At 50.3% G+C, this 19,429-nt stretch overlaps 2 protein-coding genes across 3 annotated transcripts in view; both read left to right on the plus strand.

The window, feature by feature from the left end:
- ANKRD39 (ankyrin repeat domain 39) overlaps positions 1–19,429 on the plus strand; it is a 320,177-nt gene that overhangs the window by 217,261 nt on the left and 83,487 nt on the right. The gene's annotated exons all lie outside the window — the stretch shown is intronic.
- The window catches only part of SEMA4C (semaphorin 4C), a 59,541-nt gene continuing 57,330 nt past the window's right edge, over positions 17,219–19,429 (plus strand). The window contains exon 1 of one of the 2 annotated variants that reach the window (XM_083456608.1): positions 17,219–17,406. The gene's annotated coding sequence lies outside the window, so the exon portion shown is untranslated. Of the gene's footprint in view, positions 17,407–17,620; positions 17,889–19,429 lie in introns of those variants that run through there. The other variant, XM_083456607.1, reaches the window with a different exon arrangement.

A 19,429-nucleotide genomic window follows, 5' to 3' on the forward strand; every position in this document is an offset into this window, starting at 1 on the left:
GAGACAGACTGGGAATCTTGGAGGTTCCCTTCTCTATCTGCTTTAACCCCTTGCAAACCCTGCAACAAGCGGAGTTGCATCCCAGCAGGTCCAAAAGCAATGGCCACACTCTGAATGCACACCCCACCTTCTCTGAGCTGTTCCCAAAACATTTTGGAAGCCTGAGGTGTATTTCTAAAGAAAGCTAAAGTGGTACAGATAAATTGGCATATGTAAATTGTATGCAAAACTGCCTCTTCTTTTCTTCTCCTTTTGGTGATGTGTTTCCTCTTTTCCTGTCAATGTGTAAATGATCACCCTAATGAGACACAGTCTGCAAAGAATGCTAGAGAACTTCCCTCTGGATGGCGGCCTGTGGGTGACACCCGCCTGCCTGTCACTGTTAAGGGTGCTCAAAATCTGCAAGTTGCTAAGTGGGAAATGGCCTTGGAAGCAACTTGGCCAGTCTTCCTGCCAGTTGGGACTGGCCAGATGGCTGTGGGCGGGTTGCCAAACTGATAACAGGAAGTGTTGGGGGAACTCTGTCAAAGGATGCAGCCTTACCTTGCTTTAGGCAAAGGAAGGCAGCAGATTCTGGTTAAGAGGCAGCAAATGGCCAGGATTCTTTTTTAAAAATAATAAACATTATTTTAGCTATGTGCAGAGAAAGTGGGAAACCATTAAGATTTCCTTTAAACCACCTTGGGCCAGCCAAAGGGATGAAGAAAGTGCTGCTTGCCCATGACTTGCCCTTCTTGCAGTTGCTGCCTTTCTTGCACACATCCTGCTTGCCCTCAGGCCCAGTTTAGCCCCCTCGGCCCTCCAGTACCTGGAGAGAGGCTGGCGAACTGGGAGAGGGGGAAGCAATACCTGGCAGCTGAAGCAGATCCCGGGTTTCAACAGAACTGGGAAATCCCAGGGTGGGGTTAATTGTCACACAAGTAGGAACAAGATGCACATTTCTATTTATTGCAAAGAGTAAATGTGGGAACAAAGACTTGTTTTGGTGGAAAGGGACACACTCCTATGGCTGAGAATGCCCAGTTGTGTAACAAAGGTGTTGCAGTTTGGAATGGTGGTTAAGCACATGAAACTTAACTCAGTCTGAAAGTTCCCTCCGCCTCCTTCCATTTTGCCTCCTCCTGCAGTGAGTGTAAGGGGGGGGGGGGGAGGGAAACACTCAAAAGGTGCTCTATAAACATCCACCATTGTTATTCTCTCTCTACTACAGCTGTGTCTTTCCATCAACTCAGAAGTGTACCTACTCAGTGCAGTAACTCCGGGTCACTTAACACTATATATAAACTTTTCCAGCACATATTTTTGTAGGTGTGTGATGCGAGATTATTCCAATGCATGTGAAATAATTGTCATTGTTGAAGAACTGGGATAGTATGTATTTGGGACAGATACAGTCTAAAAAAAGAGCTTTTTCTTTTTATTACTATTCATCCTTCCATTTCTCCAGAGAGCACCATAAATTTCAACCTGGCTGTAGGATGATAAAGGGTAAGCAGAGATTTGAGCTGGTAGCTCCTGGATCAAAGTCCAGCACTCAGTCCACCCCCCCCCCCCCAAAAACCCCCCAAAGCTGACCTGAAGCCACAACTGGAGGGTGGGCACGATGATTCTTGGTGAATATGGATTTACACAGGGATTCCATCACATTGAGAGAAGCTGCCGTGCTTCAGCTGTTGTGTTAGCACAGACCCTTTTTATGCCTCTCCACAAATAAACTTTGATTTCCGAAGTCAGATTGTGTCCCCCCCTGCTCCCCCCCCTTCCCTGTTGCCGTTGAACTATTGTCAGAGACCATCTGTTGCTTCAGCTGCGGTCTCCCTCACGCTATGGGTGGGGCTTCTGGACAGCTGCAGTTTTTGACATTTTGCACCAGAAATACGGTTTCCTTGCAGATAAGTTTTTCATGGGGGGAGCACACGCCCTTTTCAAACAAGCCTTCACAGCCTGAGGTTGTTGCTTGTATCACTTAGCAAAAGTGAAATGACTTCTCTTAACCAGATAGATCATTAATTCCCAAAGTGTGCCTCAGCCCAAAGAGCAAACCTGCGGAAGAGGCTGCCTACTGATCTCTGCATGATTCAGCATCCTGGCCTACCATGTCTTCAAATAGCTGCCACTGGGAACGGATAACTCTGCACCTCTCCGCATCAGGTGCAAATGCTTAGTTCATTCCATCACTTCCATTGCACAGATGAAGCCAAATTAGCCATCCTTGAAGAAGGCTGCCCATTGCATCTCTGAATGAGTTGCTGCTCTGGGCAGCAGTCCCAAATCAGTGGCCAAGTACATGTGACATTATTGCTACAGAATTTTCCTTATAGAAATAGCCTGCGCAAGTGACCTGACTGTGGTGTGAGGAGGCAGTGGAACTTTAACGCATTGCCTCCACTGCACTCTAGACTCAAATCAGTGCCCTCCAGAAAAACATGCAGCTGGAACAAATGGGCATTTCTGCCCTCATGCAAACTGTAGGCAGGGAGGACTGATCTGGATTGGGACTGCAGCAGGGGAAGGGCTAAAGCTCCTCTGCCCCCATGTCAATGTTCTGATGTGGATTGGGCCCCCATGCCCTGGCCATTTCTGTAAGAAACACCCCTTCCTTAAGGCAAGTGAAATAATTAAATGGGGATGCACACCTTATTTGGTCCTCATGCGCACACACAAGGGACCAGCTCATGGAAGGAAGAAGTGCAGTCCTTGACTCTTAGCCTTTGTAGAAGTCAACCTTTCCCCACCCCCAAAGTGAGAGAATTATTTGTGTACCCCAACCTCTAATTTGGGGGGGCAGTGTGTCCTCAGCTTATCAGAAGTCTGGGAAACCCTGACCATACCAAGACACAATTCAGCCTATTCTGTGGGAAGAGTCACACCATCCAACTGGCCAAGGCAGAGCTCACGAGCTCATTTCAACCCATGGCGAAGGACTAGTGTGCCCATGCTTTGCCCCACCACTTAGAGACCTTGGCACCTTAGAGGAAAAATCCAAATGTTGCCTTCCTCTCCCAATATTTAACATGATGCATAACTGGGAAGGTATCTTGCACAATCGCCACCAGCATGAATGGATGCAATGCAAGAGCATTGCCAGCAGCAGCAATGTTATCCTCTGTAAGGAGCAAAATAGTAAACAACAGAACTATTGTGAGAGAAGTCCCTCTCAAGCAGTGCTGGCTGGGGCGCTGGGAGTTATAGTCCAGAACACCTGGAAGGGACCAGCTTGGGAAAGGCTGCAGTGTTATGCCGCCTCTGCCCCTTCTCCTGCTCCCCGACTTCAGACATAGGGGGCCACATAATAATAATAATAATAATAATAATAATAATAATAATAATAATAATAATTTATACCCCGCCCATCTGGCTGGGCCTCCCCAGCCACTCTGGGTGGCTTCCATAGAAACCAAAAATACACTAAAATATCACACATTAAAAACTTCCCTGAACTTCCCTTAAGATGTCTTCTGAATGTCAGGTAGTTATTTATCGCTTTGACATCTGCTGGAAGGGCGTTCCACAGGGCGGGCGCCACTACCGAGAAGGCCCTCTGCCTGGTTCCCTGTAGCTTTGCTTCTCGCAGTGAGGGAACCACCAGAAGGCCCTCAGCGCTGGACCTCAGCGTCCGGGCAGAACGATGGGGGTGGAGACGCTCCTTCAGGTATACTGGACCGAGGCCGTTTAGGGCTTTAAAGGTCAGAACCAACATCTACACCACAGAGTGAAATTGGTTTAAAAGGAATGCATTATCCCCCATGGGAATGTTCTGGAAGGAGAGCTAAAGATTTCTCAGCTAAACAGAAATGATCAGGAGCAATCTATAATTCCCCAGAGTTTTTTGTCAGGGTGGGGGAACAATGATAGTTAAAACTGGTATAAAGACAATATAAAGTTCCCACCACTGCATGTCCTTCCAGCCTTCCTTAGGAGGCTCAGTGGGGCTATGTTCTGAATCAACAGCCAGGATCAGGTTACATACTATTAAAATAATTTGGTGATTCACCCCAGTTATAAGGAGCCCTTTTTCAAACCACCTCCTTTGCCCTCGTTCTGGCTCAGGTGTGATCCCACCTGAGGGCTCTCTCCAATTGCAGGTTTTTGCACCACTTCTGGGCTTGGCTAATTATAGCCCCAGCCAAGGAAGGGTCAGCAGCTCCTTCCAGGGAGAGCGAGGTCTGGCCCATGGGGCTCAGATGGGATTGCAAATTACTTTTAGAAAAGGAGCAGTAACATGTGACTAACCTGAGCAGCCCCGGGCACCGGTAAGTATCTAGTGGAGAGAGAAAAGAAGCACATTTATGATGTGATCCTCCATGAACAGCACAGGGAGCAGAGGTGAGCCGGGAGCTCAGATTAGACTGAGCAACTGTTATTTCTTCCAGAATTCAGAAGGCTGGCATTTCCATCTTTACTATCAGCCATCGCCCCTCCCAAGCCTCTGCCCTGCTCCCAGGTGCTAAGGACGGCTTACCTGGAGGAAACAGCAACACAGGCGAAGCTTTCCCTCAGAGTGTGAGACACAGAGGTCCCAGGTTGCATCTCATTCGATCAGGATGCCAATTTTTTAGCTGCCTGCTGCTCTCCTACCTTTAACCATTAGTGGATCTGCACATGTTGACAGATGTCAGTGCTAACATGCACAAAAGGCTCCTGCTAACTTAAGTTGTTAAAGTTAACTCTTTCTCAGCCTGGCCCACCTTGCAGGGTTGTTGCAAGTCAGGGATGGGGGTACCTGTGTCCCTTTTGATGCTGCTGAGCCTCTAACTCCCAGCACCCTTAGCTAATGGGCATGGTGACTGGAGCTGATGGGAGCTGGTGTCCAGCAACATCCAGTGATGATGCCTGAAGAAGTGCTTTGGGGACCAAAATGTTTGGGTGCCTACATGCTAATTCATTGTTATTTGTCATCCAGCTGGGGGAGGGATTCAGGATCTAAAGGTGGCCTCCGGAGCCACTTCCCCTGCCGCCTTCAGGGGCCCCTTCAGAGAACCTTCCCTGCAGCAGCAACACCCACAGGGTGGGGGTCAGCGGAGTTTTATTGCAGTAGTAGACCAATCGAAATTAACTTAGTCATGTTCATTTTGATGCATCTACTCTGAGTAAAGCTTTGTTGACTACCACCCATAGTCTGCAGAGAGGATCTCCTTGCTTGAATGGGTTACAACCAACTAACATTTAGTCAGAGTAGACCCATTGAGATTAATAGACCCAAGGTAGACATGGTCATTAATTTCAATGGGTCTACTCTTGAGTTAAGTAGTGTATAACCCAGTGACTTTTAAGTGCTAGGCTAAGACCTTTAAAAAAAAAGCCTAAACAGTTAGTATTTAATAAATGCAATTCTGTTGCTTAAACACACACACACCTCTACTTAGCGAATTAATGATCACATTGTGTAGAAAATGTTTATTCCATCCCTTCAATAAAAACCTTTATGGAAGACCCACAGATAATTTATAGAAATAATAATAATAATAATAATAATAATAATAATAATAATAAATGTTTTTATGTTGTCAGTAGCTTGTTGCTATTTATTTTTATCATAAGCCAGCTAGAATTCTTTCTAAATTATAAAGTGGGATCTCTCTCGATCTCTCTCTTTTAAAAAGTACTGCTGATTATTCCCTCTATTTATGTTGTACAGGAATGAGTGCCAATGCTTATAAGGCCAGAAGAGCATCATCAAAGCACAACAAGGAGGCACGAGCCGGCTTGGTGAATTCCTGAAGTTTGCAGAAGTGTCTGAATAAATGAATAGCCCTTGGGTGAGATGGGGGACACCAAAGGGGCTCCATCAGGCTGCCTTAGGAGAGACATGGGAAACAGGGCATATTCCACCAGCTTTGCTGGAAGAGCAGCTCCATCAAGACTGGGCTGCCCTTGAACTGCTTCCATTCAACCTGCACATTATAAGAACTGCTGTTTAAAAATTGCTGCCTGCATTTGTCCCACCCCCACCTTCCTTCCTTGTCCCTTGTTTTCTAGATCGTAACCCTGCGGGCAAAGACTGCCTTGTTTTAACAGATTGTATGGAAGCTGCTCTGAGAACCTTTCTGGCTGAAGTGTGGGACACAAATGTTTTAATTAGATGAATAACCTCCTAAGGCAGCCCAGTAAGGACTGAGCATCCTCAGCGGCTGTGGAATGCTGACTGGCTGTTGGGAGCAGGGCGGATGGGGGGGCACCAAAAAATGGCTGAGAATCAGTGTGGCTGGCTGGCTGCCAATTCCTCCCCCCCCCCTTAAAAGGACCCAAACCCCAAAATGGCTCTTCTCCTCATTTTTAACTTTGAAAATTAGGATTTCGTTCCTGAAGATCTGATAACCCATCTGACAAATGCTGCAAGGCTTATGACCGCAAATGTTTGGAGAAGTGTGGTGCTGGTCTGACAATAACTTGGCACCAACAACTGTGGAGTTTTGTGCTCATGGACAAACTGACTTGGGAACTTTGTGCACAAGGAGAAGTCAGAACACAGAAATTTTATGTAGTTTGGTCAAATTTTATATCTGATTCAGCCACTAAGCAAGATAGATTCAGGCAGACAGGTTCTCATGGAAATCTTTCCATGCCAGATGTAAACTCTTTGCTGGAAGTGGCCTCTGCACTCCCCGTTTGTGTTGTGTTGGTTTCTGAAAAATGAATAAAAATAGTTGTTCTATAAAAAACCTTTATGTTCCCACACATGGTGATAAATGATGGGCAATGTTTCATATGCCTAATTTCAGCATGTTAGTTTGCACCCTAAAGCACCGAAGAAATAGAATCAGCTTGATAGCTGATTAAGAAATAGGAGGAGAAGCTGGGAACCATTGCGTGCTGCGTGTGAATGGAAGAGGGCTGGGGTTCCAGCAGGCACCAGATGGATGGAGAGAGAAGTTGTGAATGATTGTGGGAGTGCAAGCTTCGAAGTTCCACACGAGGTCCTGAGCTTGTGATGGATGAGTTCCTGTTTGGAGATCTGCGCAGCGGGAAACTGTCTGTGTGGGTGGGTTAGGCAGAGAGACCCAAGCGCTTGCATTGTTCAGCAGAGGGTGGGTGTGGAACAGATGCAGGCCTGGCTAATTAATTTCCCTTTGGATGAAAAGGAAGGAGAGCGTAGATTAGGAAGCAGATTGGGATGGGATTGATCTGCTGGCTGTTTTCCTCCCCATTAGGAGTGTAGCAAATGGGTGTGGGTGTGTTAATCGTTTGCCCTGGTCTCTCCCACCCCATACTGAGGCTCATCCATCTGCTCCACTTGTGACTGACACATCCATAAAATGTAATGCTCCACGTAAAAGGAACTCAAGTGCTGCTCCATTGGCTGTTAGAGAGTTGCCAACTTTTCCTCTTGCCTTGCTCCTCTCCCTTTCAATTTAGCTTGGCACACTGACATAGAGTATAGCTATTGTGGCTAGTACCCATGATGTGTGCATGGTGGACATTGGGCACAGCTCATAAACCTTTGCTGTTACTGCTGCTTGCCTCCCAACTGCTGCTGCCAGACAGAGCCAGCTGCCTCACTCTTCCCAAGGGCTGAGCCGGCCCTGGCCACCCTCTGCACTAGCCTCAAGAGCAAGATCCCCTTCCTGATTAGCCACTGCCAGTCCAGAAGGTGTGCATAGAGATTTCTTTGCTCTGTTTGTGTGTAACACTTTAGGTTTCCTTTCCCTGAACCTCATTTGACTTTTTGTTCTCTGTTCAATCAGACTTTGGAGAAATCCTGTTTGGATCTCTTTATAGTTTATGTGGCGCTTTCACCATCCTTAGTGACAAGCTGCATATTCCCCCCACCCAGGAGATCAACAATTTCACATCTGAGTTCTTGGAGAACTCTCCAGTGTCTGCCATATGAACCAATGAGCTTAATTTTTAATTTGTCAAAGGTTAGCTGTGGAAGATCAACACTTGCCATCCCCGTCTGACGTGCTGGATCCTCAGTACTTAACTCCTGATCCTAATTCTCATGGGATGACGACGGATGATGACAGGCCAGCAAGTAAAGATACGTCTTTCAGAGGAGAGGTGCTGTCATAACCAGACACTCTCCATATCCTGCAATAGCCTAGATCTGCGTCAGTGAACTCTAGCCCCAGTCACCACCGCCAAGGCCAAGATTACACACTGCCAGGCACCCCGGCGAGGGGAGAGGAAGCCTCTGTTTACACAGGCAAAGCTGGATGATCATCTGCAACAGAGACAAGGGAAATGCTGAGGCAGCAGGGCTGTTCAAAAGGGGCCTGTGTGGTAGAGGGGAAACTCCCAGGCAAAGGGATTGGACAAAGGGTTAGGGGGCACCACTCTCCCCATAAACAACATGAGGCAAAATCCAGGGGGAATGTGAACCCAGACTAGAGCCTCAGATTAACACTGCCCACCCCCAACAAAATCCTGGCCACGTCCATGGATGGATGAGCCCTTAGTCAGGCCTCTGGTCTGTCTTGCTCAGCACTGTCAACACTGCCTGGCAGCAGCTCTTCGGGATTTCAGGCAGGGAGCCTCTCCCAGCCCCACCTGGAGATGCCATTGGGAGCTTCTGCATGCAAGGCAAATACTCTGCCGCTGAGCTATGGTCCTTCCCCAGTCAGACCAGCCAGTTTCCCATTCTAATAGCCTTGCGTCCAGACCCTGCACAATGTGCATTGGGAAGCAAGTTCTGTTGGGACTTGCATACCTATTAGGAACCAGCTTTCCTATGGTTGGAGTTAAGAAACACCTGACAGCAGCCTTCCCCAGCCTAAGAACCTCCAGCTGTTTTAATCCACAGCTCCAACAAATATGGACAGATGGTGTTGGGTCTGATGAGAGCTGTACTCTAAAGCATCTGGAGGTTACCAGGTTGGGGAATTTGGAGGAATGAGGAAGGAGTTAAGAGGGTGGGAGCCAAGACAGGGATAGATGGTCAGGCTCTGCTTATTACCGTTCCTCTGGGCAAGAGCACTGTCCTGCTCAGCTGGAGAAGCAGAATATTAAGGCCTTTGTGGCCAGAAATAAGCTCCATTCCAGAAGCAAATGTATAACGTTAATGCAGGTTCGAAGAAAGGAAGCTTGGCATGGTTATTTACAAATGCACATAGAGAGCAATGCCGGAGGCACAGTTGCTCCTGGATGCAGTTGAGATTGGCTTGTGCTGATTGATTCTGGTGCCTCTGGGTGCTTGAGAGTAATCTGAATCTCAAAAGAGTGCATGATTTGGGAGGTGCCTCCTTGGCCCCACAAACTGAGCAAGCTTTGATGTCGATGGCTTCCTGGAATTGAGAGGTGGGTATACTTAGGGCAAAGAAAGCTGCTGACATCCCAGGAGCCATCCCAGGAGTCAGCCAAGACAGTTTGGGCTAAAAAAAATTTTTTTTGAATGTGGGAGGCTTGAGCCAATGTGCTTCCCCAGACACAGACCAGCAAAGGAGGGCACAGGGAGCAAGGTGACAATGCTCATTCCTTGCCTGCAGAAGGTCCCATGTCAACTTCCTCACATCTCTAATTAAAAAAGGATTTCAGAGTAGCAGGTGATGCAAAAGGCCCATTCAGAGCCCAGTCATGGACTAGAAGGATGATACCCGTCTGGCAGGCTGGAATCAGGCAGCATCCAGAGTTTATTAAAGTTTCACTTTGTTTATTAAATGACTTAAACATCTATTTCAAAAGAAACTCATCTTGCAGCAGATTAAAATGTACAAAAATTAAACAATAATATAAAAGAGTCTAAGGAGTACCACAATACCATAGCCACATTATCCTAGCAGACAAAACATCAGGGATAATCAGCTAAAAATGTGCAAAATAACCATCCCAGCAGATGTTTGCAAGAAGAAGACCACCGTGACTTGACACCGGAAAGATGGCAAAGTCAGCGCCAGGAGGCCTTGCAGGACAGAGGGGCCTCCCTCCTCTGAGGTCCTCACACAGGCCAGCAGCACAGACTCTCCAGCAGATGGGCATGGAGGGACATCCTGGTCAGCTCCCCAACACCACTAGCTCACTTTGCCCTCCAAATGTTTTGAACCACAACTCCTACCAGCCCCAGCCCTGTTGGGATGGGAGTTGTAGCCCAAAATATTAGGTGAGCTCCAGGCTGGTGAAGTAGCCCCTGAAACACACTCTTGGAGGTGAAACAAGCTTGTGATGCCATCACTTCACCAACTCTGTCACATTAATTTGCACAGGATGTTCCCTGGTTCTCAGCGCTGCCTCCTCCTCCCACTCCTCCATGGCTGGTTTTCTCTCTGACTTTTGAGCCACCCTCTGCAGCTGGGCCTTTAGCGGCCACTTGACTTGCAGGCAGCCAGCAGGGAATGAGACGGTGTGTCTTATTCTCTGTGACAGGAAATGCCTCCCCTCCTGATCTGTGCACATCCAGAGGCTTGACCAGGCCTGAAAACAGGTCCAGCTGGGCTCTGGTGGCCACGGCGGGACACACACCTCCCTGTTCCTTCTGCCACACTCTTGCACAGCTCCTGTGAACCTCAGAAAGGCTTGTGCTGCAGGACAACTTCCCAGCAGCAACTGGAGCTTTGGGGATCACCATTTACAACTATGCTTAGCTGGAGTTGATGGGAGTCATAGTCCAAAACCCCCAGAGAGCACCAGGCTGCCTGAGTGGTTTGCCACACGCCTGCCACCAGGCCTGGCACAGCAGCCTCTCTCTGTCCCCTGCTCCCCTTGCCTCTCCAGAATATTGCTTTCCTGACTCTAATTCAGTGCGACGCTGACGTAGCACTCACCCGGGACTCTCTAATGCAAGGTGCTATATAGATGCAGAATCCTGCCTGCCTTCTCTTAAACGGATGCTGGAGCTGAAGAAGACAGGCGGTGCTGCCTGGTGGCTGCCTTTTCCAGCTGTTGCAATTACACTCCCATCACCATCAACAGCGCGCCCACTGTCCTCTGCCCCCTTCCCTGCACAACTGCTTCAGAGACTAAAGCTCAGTGATCTGCAGCAGGGACAACTTGTTTTCTCCCAATATGGTAGGAACAACAGGGGAACAGTGTATGAATCTGCCTCCAATGGAGCCAGGCCACTGATCCATCTCTAGCTCATTATGGTCTGCACTGCGTGGTAGTGGCTCTCCTGGCGCTTTGGGCAGGAAGACTGTCCCAAGTGCTGGGGGCTGAATCCGGGACTTCCTGCATGCAAAGCAGATGTTCTGTGACCGCTGAGCTGCACGCCTTCCCCAAAGCTGCCGAAAGCCCAGTTCCTTTTGTGGAAAACTCCTCTCTGTCCCATAAGGGAGTCTCAAGGAGAGACCCTGAAGAACAAGCAGCCAGCAGGGTTGTTAGAGAAGAAAGGAAGGAAACCACATCTGACAAAGGAAAAGTGGAGTACCCTGAGGCGTTCATGACTGCCGCAGGGCTTGTCCTACGCCAGCTCTAGACTTCTGCTTGTGTGCTGTGTACCCTAAGAAACAGAGGCCGGGAGAAGGAGAACAAGGGTGGATTAAGGTCGACACCATTTGTTTCTGGCCTTTTATCAGCCACAAGACAGGCTGACGTTCAAGAGGTGATGCTTCCCCAGGGGATGGGGGGGTGCAGGAGGATTTGCTTTGCATGTTTTTCTGCTTGCGGCACAGCAGTGAATCTTTAAAGATGAAAGGACAGGGCATTTCTGCCCGCTGTGCACACAGGAACACAGGAATCTGCCATATACCAAGTCAGACCATTGGTCCATCTGGCTTAGTATTGTCTACACTGACTGGCAGTGACTCTCTGGGGTTTCAAGCAGCGGTGTCTCTCTTAGCCCTACCCGGAGATACTGGGGATTGAACCTGGGAGCTTCTGCCTGCAAGGCAGATGCTCTACCGCTGAACTGCGACCATTCACACACACTGAGACCACTGCCTGTTTTTGATGCTAGTCATACTGGGAATGGAAATGGCTCCGGATGCTCGGAAAAGGAAGCAGCAGAGATGGCTCTGCTGCAAGGCAGCAAACATGTCCGCTGCTGAGTAAGCTCAATTTTGATTATAGCAAACTGTCACATCTTCTCCTAAAGCATTCTGGGAATTGTAGTTTGGTGAGAGTGCTGACCATTTTTTATTGAGAATTCATAATCCTCTTTGAGAGAACTACAACACTCAGATTCCCCTGACCTGGGAAAAGAACAATTATGCATTGCAGGGGGTTGGACTAGATGACCCTTGGGTCCCTTCCAACTCTGATTAAGCCAGTTTAAGGCTGCAATGCAGCCTTCCTAAATCTCGTGCCCTTCAGACGACAGCTCCCTCCCGCCATCCCCAGACACCACAGCCATGCTCCCATCAGCTTCAGCATCAGCACAGCTGTGTTGGCTGGGGCCGAGGGGAGTTGCGGCTGAAAACATCTGAAGGGCAGCAGATTGGGATAAGCAGTTACAGCGCACACACCAGAGGTGGCAGGTTTTAGGTGCAAACTGGAAGACAGATGCAGCTGGGAGAAGGGAGCCTTGTTCACCATCCAGGTCAACTGAAAGATTAATGCAGGAAATTGAGAACTACAATATCCTCAAGAGATGAATGTAAGAACATCAGGAGGCCCTGCTGGGTCAGGCAGAAGGTCATCTGGTCCAGCATCTTGTTCTCACAATGGCCAAGCAGACACAGTGGGAAGCCACAAGCAGGACTCTTCCCACTTGCAATTCCCGGCGGCTGCTCTGCACAGAAGAACGCAGCCATCCTGGCCAATGGCCTTTGGCAGCCTGCATCACTTTGTCTAGCCCTCTTTTAAAGCCATCTCCTGTCTTTCTGAAGCCCTTTCCGTGAGGTAGAACCCCACCCCCACCCCGAGGGGGGACCCAGTCCATCAAGATGTCCTTCTCCGACACAAACTCATTCGAAGGCCAGTGTGGTGTGGTGAGGGATCACCCAGGGTTCAAAGGCCAGCTTGGCCATGATGCTCACCAGGTGATCTCTCAGTCACCATCTCTCAGACTAACCTGGAAGGTTGTTATGAGGAGAGAATGGGGAGGCAGAGAGCTGTATGCCCCAACTGCATGCTCCTTGGCAAAAAGGCAGGACAGAAACATAATAAAATGAATGAATAAAAGAAATAGGAGTTGGGCAAGAAGAATGGTTTTAATTAGGCTGGCTCGGAAGCAATTATTGTGCTGCATATTCATTAGTGGGGCAAATTGTTTCTTTTGCCTTAGGGCCCCCTCCTCACATATTTTATTGCAGCTCCAGAGAGGATATCCTGGGGCCAGTCTTCTAAGAATGCCATGTAACTCTCCTTCCCCCCATTACAGGCCTCTTCACACCAAGTTTCTTGCACTCATAAGCCAAGTCTTTCTGGTGCTCCCTTTTGCTGACCGTCACTTGAGTCATTTCGGTTGCAACTTTAAGCTCCGCCAGGCGGATGCAACAGCTGGCGTATTGCTTGCATGATCACCTTTCCAGGGATGAAGACAAGGTGAGTCACTGCTGTTGCTGGAAAGTGCTGCTGCTTTCCCCACTCACTGCAATGCCTGCTGGGCAGCTCCAAATAGTTTTGCTGTGGAAGATCCAAATGCAAGTCCGCACGCAGAATTATTACATGCCAGTTTGCGAGCCCCACTGTGGAGCACCTTTTTTGCATGCAGAAGGTCTCAGGTTCAGTCCCTGACATCTGTTGATAAAGGATCAAGGAGCAGGTGACAGAGAGGACCAGTCACGGCTGGGGAGCACTTCTGGGCTTCCAGCCCTCTCCTTGGTCCTCCCGTGAGAGGAATGTGTCATATAACCATGATATTAATGCCTCTTGCTTCCCTGCATAGAGGTGTGCCTGTGGAAGACTCAGACTTTTGCACAGCTGGGGTGCAGCCTCCTGCACAAAGGTAAGAGCCACATCCCTTTCTCTCCTTCTCCTCTGCCTCTGGCCTTGCCCCCCTGGCATGCTTCTCTCAGGCTGAAAAAGCCCCCCCCCCCCATCCACACTGAGCTAAATGGACAATAGCCCATGTGGGGGAGGCAGCTTCCTGTTCCCACGCAAGCCCCTTTGATCTGGAGGCAAATGGGTGTTGTGCAAGAGCACAGCGCAAATGACAGGAAGGCAGAGATAACAGGATTGCATGGATGGTGAAAGCCCAGGTGCAGGGAAAGAGGAGTCATCAGCTTATCTATTTAGGCAACTTGTATGCTGATTCCAATGCGGTTTCCAATAAAGGGATAAAACAGAATCAGCAGAGAAACACAACCTGGTGCCCTCCAGGTGGTTTGGCTACAGCTTCCATCAGCTCCCCCCAGTGTGGCTCTAGGATGCTGGGGCTAATGGAAATGCAGCCATGCAAGCTGGTGCTGTTGGGAGTTGGGAGTCCAATAGATTTAGAAAGTACTAGGCTGGGGGAAGGACAGATCCTGAAGCTGAAGTTGAGGCTCCAATACTTTGGCCACCTCATGAGAAGAGAAGACTCCCTGGAAAAGACCCTGATGTTGGGAAAGATGGAGGGCGCAAGGAGAAGGGGACGACAGAGGACAAGATGGTTGGACAGTGTTCTCGAAGCTACAAACATGAGTCTGACCAAACTGCGGGTGGCAGTGGAAGACAGGAGTGCCTGGCGTGCTCTGGTCCATGGGGTCACGAAGAGTCGGACACGACTGAACGACTAAACAACAACAACAACTAGGCTGGGGAGTCTGCCATAGGGCCACAACATGTTCAATGAAGCCATAAAAGATAAGGGCACCCAGACAAAACAAATAGGCCTGTGCCAGAGATGGGCAGGAATCAACTTTCCCTACCCAACTGCTTTCTCTAGGAAGGTCCCCCCACTACCCCCCAAAAAACAACAACAATTGTGCTTCAGGAAGAAGCCATCTATTGGCACCCTAGCATCGCTGGTGGAAAATCCCTTCAGGTGCTCTGTTGGTGACCCATGAGGTAGGCTGTGTGCAAAGCTGAAGTTGGTTCAGCCCACCCGTCCTGCAGATCACCAGCAGGACCTCCCAGCTTCAGGTGTTTGCTTGTTAATTGCAACCATCTATTAGGATTGTCTATATGCTGCTCTTTATGCCTGAGTTCAGAATATATGTGTGGGGGTATCAATAAGGTACAACAGGTGGCTTGTGAGATGATTCCTAGAAGTCTTTTCTGCTTGGCTGTGCCTCTTTGGTGGCCTGACCTCAATCTGGTGCTGCCAGGTTTTTGGACTACAATCCCCATCGCTGTTGACAATTGACCACGATGGCAAGGGATTGATGGGAGTTGTAGTCCAAAAACCATATGGAAGGCACCAGGTTGGAAAGGACTGATCCAGAGACAGTGGATCATATCCAACTAACTTTTACTAACCTAACTGTATATTAATTTCAATGGGTCTACTCTGTGTAGGATAAAACCAATTCATGTTAGAGAGCAGATGAACGAGGGACTGCTGTTTGTGGTGCGTATAGTCACCCCATTTTTTGCCTCTAGTCATAATCATAGAATTATAATCATAGAATTGTAGAGTTGGACAGGACCCAGAGGATCATCTAGTCTAACCCCCTGCATTGCAGGAATATGCAGCTGTCCCATACAGGGATTGAAGCTCCACCTTGGCATGATCAGCACCATGCTCTGAAAAACCTGCAAGACCTTTTTGGTCAGATGTGACACTGGGACAAAAGATATGTGTGCACATCGGGACAAGTAAAACCTCTCACAAACCCCCTTTGATGGAACAATCTCCCCTCTCCTCACCCCAACATGCTGTTGGGGGATGGGTTCTCCTTAGCCTGTCAGAGCCAATTAGGGGGCAAGGGTACCATGGCACTAGCAGGACTCATTACAGTATTCATTTGGCTCCAGCTCACTGACCGCATCCAGTACCATTCATTCTCAGTGCCGAGAAACCCAATTCAAAAGTTACCTGTGCTCAATTCAAAAGTTACTAGGACTTGCTTAAGCCAACTCTCTTGCCATGCCCTCTCCCACTTGCAATCTGGGGATATTTATACAGACCTACTTTACAAAGTTGTTATAGGATTACCAAATAACTTTGAATAATTTAAAGTGCATTGTTATTGTTGTCTTTATATTGCCTAAGAGAGCAGCCTCTGAGCCACATGAAATCCTGACTGGCCTTCAGGAGGGATAGAACAGGGATGGAGAAGAGGGGTCTTGGCCCCGGGAGCCCAGCAGTGATCGGGAAACTGAGACAAAGGCTGCAGTTTCACCAGCAAAGGAGCTGGCTATGAGCCTGATGCTTGTGACTGAGGAGGTTCCCCCCCTATCAGATCCCACAGCACCAAAGCTCATAGAGCCAGAGTCAGGAGGAATCTCATGGGCGCCTTCCTTCAAGCCAAGTACCCAAGGCCAACTGTGGAACTCAATCCCACTGGAGGCAGCAACAGCCACCAACTTGGATGGCTCCAAAAGAGGATGAGACAAATTCATGGAGGAGAGGGCTAGCAATGGCTCCTAGCCACAATGGCCATGTTCTGTCTCCACAGTTAGAGGCAGCAATGCTTCTGAACACCAGTTGCTGGAAACCACAGGAGGGGAGAAGGCTTGGGTCTTGCTTGCTGGCTTCTCATGGGCATGTGGTTGGCCACTGCAAAAACAGGATGCCGGACTAGATGGGCTCTTCTGGTGTTTTTAAGTACCTACATCACCCGTCTTAAATCCCTGTTTCAAATTGCACTTGCATCAGTCATCTGAGTGGGCATGGATGTCTTCATCTGGCTCACCTGTTCAATTGGATCAAAGCTTGCGGGGGCTGGGGGGACACACATCAAAGCACATCATTTCTTGAGAAACTCCCAGATAGATGTGAATTGTGGCTTATGTTCTTGTGTCCACGTGGCTTCACAAACTAAACCACTGGATGCAGAACAAATGGGCGTGTGAACGCCCCAGGAGGCAGAGGCTGGAAAGACCTCAACCAACCCCAGTTGGTTGGAGGCAAAACTGCGTGCTCACTTCTTTGGGGTGATGTGACCACTGGCCTGATCTTTTTTGCTGGGTTGCGGAGAAGGCAATGTCATTGTGATGGGAAGGCAAGTGGGGTGGTGCTCCCTCCTCCTCCCAAATTACTTTTTTACTATGCTTTATTATTGTTTATGTATTGCACATTTGTGAAGGTTGTGTATGCTTCCTATATCCAGTGTGTTTTTTTCTTAAAAATTTTTTTAGGGGTACTCTCATTTTGACTCAAGAAAACCACCCATTTCAAATGGGGGAGCCATTTCACACGTGCACCCCTTAAACGGGCTTGTGCCCTTAATCCTGTATCTGAAACCCGCTCCTGCTGGAAGGAAACTCAGCCAGTAAAACGAATTCGCGGGGAAGGGAAGGAAACTCCTCCCCGCCGTGTAGGGAATAGGAAGGTAACATCCAGAAAGAATCTCTGCCCAGCAGAGGGCAGCGCTCAACAGGCGCGAATACGCTTGAATTATCCGTGTGAATCCATCCCCGGCGCCCGGACGCGGAGCATAATAGGCTCGGCTTTGTTTCGCGGCGAGTGAGCGCGGAATGGTGGCTCCGTGAGTTGTAAGCCCCCAGGTAGACACGTGCACCTGCGAGATCCAGAGTCCCGGGCCGGGGGCTGCGGGGCCTCCCCCGGGCGCCTTCCTCGGCCGCGGAGGGGGCGCGCTCCCGGGAGCCTGGCGGCCAAGCGACCCCGTCCCGCGGGAGCGAGGAGGGCGAGGGGTGGGGGGAGAGCGCGCGCCCTCGCCGCCCCCCGCTCCCGCCTGGCGCTCCCGCCCCGGCCTGACGTCAAGGAAGGAGGAGAGTGAAAGCAAAAGGGAGCGAAGGAAGGCGGGAGCGAGCGAGCGAGCGAGGGAGCCAGGAAAACACTCCCGCGCCAGCCGAGCAGGGCAGCAGCCGAGCGGAGGAGCAGCCGGAGCAGCGCCGCGTAGGAGCGGCCGGAGGGTCGCCCGAAGTTCTGGGGTGGCCGTCCCCTCGGCGCGGGGTGCGGACTGTGGATCTACGCCTTTCCCATCTGGCGGAGCCGAGGACGGTGCGCGGGGCTGGCTGCCGGAGAGGTGAGCGCCGAGGCGCCCCGGGAGCCCGCGGGTCTTCCCCGCCTTTGGCGCGCTGGGCTCCTCTCGGGCCGCCGCCGCTATTGTCTGGCCGCCGGGTCTGCCTCTGTTTACCTTGCCGGGCGGGGTCCGGGGAAGGGGTCGCTCGAGGGGCGGACGCTGCGCGCAGGCGAGAGAAAGGAAGCAGAAAAGAAGCGCCCCCATCTCTCCTCCCCGGGGCCAAAACGGCGTGTTGCGGGGCGGGAGGGGGGGTCTGCCTGGCGAACGCCCAGCCCGGTCGACAGAGAGTTTCCTTGGGGAGACCCCCGTCAGATAACGCCACCCCCTTTGCCTACAATGCCGTGTGCACGCGCGGCCCCCCCCCCTCGTCTTCTCCTTCGCCTGCGCTTCAGATCCTCCCATCCTCTGATTTCCCCACCATAACATCAACATTGCAGAGAAGCGCTTCTGGCGTGAAATTAATTCATTTGTCTGGGCGGGGGGGGGGGGAGGAGAGAAAGATGATTCCCTTTTGGAAAGGGGCTCAGAGTGTGACGATATACCCCCCGCCCGTCCTTCCTTCCGTTGCTTTCTCCTGGGATCCAGTAGATCGCGCATTGGCCAAGGATGGGCTTGGCCAGCGCCTTTCTCTCCGGAGAGGGTTGGGGTGTTGCTATGTGTGTGTGTGTGTGTGTGTGTGTGAGAGAGAGAGAGAGAGAGAGAGAGAGATGATTTGCCTATTTGTTGCTGGGCCCCCCCATATTTTTTTTGCAAACGACCAAGTGTTATCTGGAACGTGGGCGCGATCCTGTTGCACGTTCATTGAGGAGTAAGTCCCGCTGGCTGCAACAGTTCCCAGGGAAATATGCGCTGGATCGCTCTTCTCAAGAGCTTTTGCGGAGCACCTCTGCCCCACCTCTATTTCTCACAAGGGCTTCGTTTTCCTTTCTTCTTTCTCGTGCTAACGCAGGTTTAAAATGTTGTTTTAGGCTTGCTTCCCTCTTGTGGGCCTGTTTTCTTTTTAAGCCAAAGAAAAAAACAGCTGTGGAAAGTTTTCTGTTCGCCTCTCGCCTTCCTTCGCAACTCCCCCCCCCCCCCCGCGCGCTGGGGCGTGTGCCTGTGTTTGCTCCGGATCAAGTTTCTTCTGGTGACTTTTGGAGGAGCGCGTTACGAGATCTCCCCCCCCCCCGCCCGGCTCCTGCCCGGGGCATTCCCGCCCCCACCCCACCCCTCTGCATCATTTGGGAGCCCGACCCTCCTGCCTGCATAGTTGTTGTTGTTGAGTCGTGTCCGCCTCTCCGTGACCCCCTGGACCAGAGCACGCCAGGCACTCCCGTCTTCCACTGCCCGCCTGCATAGTTACTTAGAGGCAAGTTTCCCGGCCTTCCAAGCGAGGCATGCGCTCGTCCTCTGCGCTCTTAGGCTCGCAGCCCGATCCCACTGGTGTTTCCCTGGGAGCAAATCCTGTGAAGTTCAGTGGGGCTTGCCTCCAGGTAAGGGGAAGCCTTGACTCTTGGGTAGGATTGCAGCATTCGCACCGCCTTGGCAGTCCTCCCCCAGGTGTG

The sequence above is a fragment of the Podarcis tiliguerta genome, assembly GCF_965153285.1.
Source record: "Podarcis tiliguerta genome assembly, chromosome: 8".
Taxonomy (NCBI): Eukaryota; Metazoa; Chordata; class Lepidosauria; order Squamata; family Lacertidae; genus Podarcis; species Podarcis tiliguerta.